A 3506-nucleotide genomic window follows, 5' to 3' on the forward strand; every position below is an offset into this window, starting at 1 on the left:
AAGAACTACTCCATCCGGGAATAGTGCCGCACTTCGAAACTAGAACTGTCAATAAATTTTGAGCTTGCGTCTCGTCACATTCCAAATTACTCCACACTATATTGAATTGCAAACCTGTTCACACCAATCACAACCTAAATGCTTTCCCACTTAGGAGCGTATTAGTACCACAGTATATTGAATTGCAAACCTGTTCACATCGATCACAACCTAAACGGTTTCCCACTTAGGAGCGTATTAGTACTCGGTTATAAATACTAGTATGCCAAGATGACTGCACATTCGTCCTCAACTCCTCAACCACAAAAACAAACAAGTCATTCAGCATCCTTCCCTTGCATCTGCCTTGGCCAGCGTGAGTTCTGGGTCGAGAGATTGCCACCAGGGAGAGGCAAGCATGGAAGCAGAAGCACGAGATATGTCCCGCCTCGCTGCGAGAGCAGCTCACATGTCTCGCCGCACAGAAGTAGCAACACAGAGGTCCCGCCATGCCATTGAAGCAGCACGGAGGTCCCGCCGCACTGTCGATGCAGCAGACTGGTCCGGCCGTGCCGCGGAAGCAGCAGAGATGTCCTGCCGCGCCGTGAATGTAGCAGAGATGTCCCGCCGCGCCGCGGCGGCCTGGGAAAATTTCTCGCGGGCAGGCGACAACTGTTACAGGCACATGCATGCGATCATCCATAGCCAGATGGATCAGATCTCCGGATGGGCGATGTTGCAGGACGACATGAAAGCCTTGTTTGAACAGGCTACCGACATCATCCGGCAACTAAGGGAGGGAAATTAGAGGCTCCGGGCCAAGCGCGACCTGCTGAGGGAGAAGATCGTCTGAAGTGCAGACCAGCAGGAGGAGACTAGTGCCTTGTTGAAGAGGACTGGCGTCATCGTCAAGAAACTTATGGACGAGAATGACATGCTCCGCAACGAGCGCCAAAGGCCGGTGGAGGAATCCGTGGATCTTCTCAAGCAGCATCTTGAGGACACGAAAGAGCTCATCACCGCTCGCCGCGGAGACTAGTTCCTGCGGCCTGCAGCAACACATCAAGAAAGTAGAGATCAGCGAGTCAGATCCTTGTCTTCCTTCTTCTTTTGCCCTTGTGTATTTCGTGTGTATCCGCATGTGGCTTTTTAGTTATCTTTCTAATTATGTAAGACAATTAATCATCCTTATATATTCCTTAGTCTTGTTATAAGTCGCAGTAGATGCTATATAGGTCCGTCGGATTTTACATCAAGATCCGTGCTTTCAGATTTTCTTTTTTCTCTCTTAAATCTCAGTCGGTGAGACATAGTCACGCCATTAAACAGAGGCTCGGGCGCCATTAATGGAGACCTTGGGAGAGAGGTGGATGGCAGATGGAGGTCAAAGGGCTCTCCTCTCGATAAGCACGCGCAGGGGTCTGGTCGCACGCCTCTCATACTCAAATAGCTACCCTGCACGACGCCTCCTAGCTAATAAAAAATGGGGACGCGTGGCGGCACGTAAATGGTACTAGTAAGTAGAACGCCCATGGTTTCAATAATACTCGTGTTTCCGATTGTAACATGACAGCACTTGTTCCAAAATGACTTTGTTGATTGTTAATGTGTGCGCCTTCGCAAATCGGACTGCAAAATTACGACAGCATGTTGGTGCCATGTCATGGCACCAAGCCAAGTTTCATTATTTTCATGCGTGTTTTGGATTTACAAGAATTAAAAAACTAAGTTTCTCAATGTTTCAAACCCAGCCACGACGCCCAGAATTTTGAATTTCATTCCCATTTCTTGCATGGAACCTAGAAATTTACCCGAGGACACACATGTGATTTTCAACCAACTTTGGTGCACTGGAACATGTGCTTGTATTTCAAATTTGAATTATGCACACAAAGGTGACACGTTCCCTCCCAGAACCACGAGCCTTCTTGAGAGAAGCTCCAATTTGCAAGAAGGTTATACCAAAATTTGTTCCTATTCGGCCAATTTTTTTACCACAGCATGGTACTACCATGACATGACACCCAAGTTTCATGATTTTAAAACCAAGTTTCTCAATGTTCTCGACCAAGCCACGATGCCCAGATGTTTGAATGTTATTCTCATTTTTTGCATGGGACCTGGCAATTCACCCGAGGACACAAATGTGATTTTTCAGCCAACTTTGGTGCACGGGAGCATGTGCTTGTAGTTCAAATTTGAATCATGCACATTAAATGACCAAAAACTCAATTAATGTGTAAATAAGGCCAAACAAAGCCGGAATAATTCCAAAATTTAACAGGGCACTCATGTAGTTCTATGTTGCCTTTGTAAATAAACTCAAGGGGGACAGCGTATGTCGTCTCGCACTCAAAGGTGGCACGTTCCCTCTCAAAACCACGAGCCTTCTTGAGAGAAGCTTCAGTTTGCAAGAAGCCTATACCAAAATCTGTTCCTATTCGGCCAAATTTTTTACCACATCATGGTAGTACCATGACGTGACATCCATGCCAAGTTTCATGATTTTCAGACATGTTTTGGATTTACAAGAATTTTAAAACCAAGATTCTCAATGTTCTCGGTCGAGCCACGATGCCCAGATGTTTTAGTTTTATTCTCATTTCTTGCATGGGACCTACAAATTCACCCGAGGACACAAATGTGATTTTTCAACCAACTTTGGTGCACAAGAGCATGTGCTTGTAGTTCAAATTTGACTTGTGCACATTAAATGACCAGAAACTCAATTAATGTATAAAAACCAACAAACGAACCCGGAATAATTCCAAAATTTAACAGGGCACTAATGTAGTTCTATGTTGCCTTTGTTAAGAAACTCAAGGGGGGGGACAGCGTATATCATTTCACACTCAAAGGTGGCACGTTCCCTCTTAGAACCACAAGCTTCCAAATCGGCCCAATTTTTTACCACAACATGTTAGTGCCATGACATGACACCATGCCAAGTTTCATGATTTCCAGGTGAGTTTTGGATTTACATGAATTTAAAATCTAAGTTTCTCGATGTTCTCGGCCGAGTCATGATGCCCAGATGTTTGAATTTCACTCTCATTTCTTCCATGGGACCTAGAAATTCAATCAAGGACAGACATGTGATGTTTCAACCCACTTTGGTGCACTGGAGCATGTGCATGCAATTCATATTTAGATTATGCACATTAAAAGTCCAGAAACTCAATTAATGTAAAAAAAGGCCAAATGAACCCGAAATAATTCCAAAATTTAACAGGGCACTCATATAGTTCTATGTTGCCTCTGTAAATAAAATCAGGGGCGAGGTAGCGTATATCATTTCGCACACAAAGGTGACACGTTCCCTCTCGGAACCATGAGGCTTGTTGAGAGAATCTCCAGTTTTGCAAGAAGCTTATACCAAAACTTGTCCCAATTTAGCCAAAAATTATACATATGAAAACAGGGTTTAGATTATCCCGAACATCTCGCTACCTAGACCAATAATGTACTATGATTTGAATTTAACATAAAATGGATACAAATATTTGAATTGGAGAGCGTATGGTACA

Source organism: Triticum dicoccoides, chromosome 2B (genome assembly GCF_002162155.2).
Source record: "Triticum dicoccoides isolate Atlit2015 ecotype Zavitan chromosome 2B, WEW_v2.0, whole genome shotgun sequence".
Taxonomy (NCBI): Eukaryota; Viridiplantae; Streptophyta; class Magnoliopsida; order Poales; family Poaceae; genus Triticum; species Triticum dicoccoides.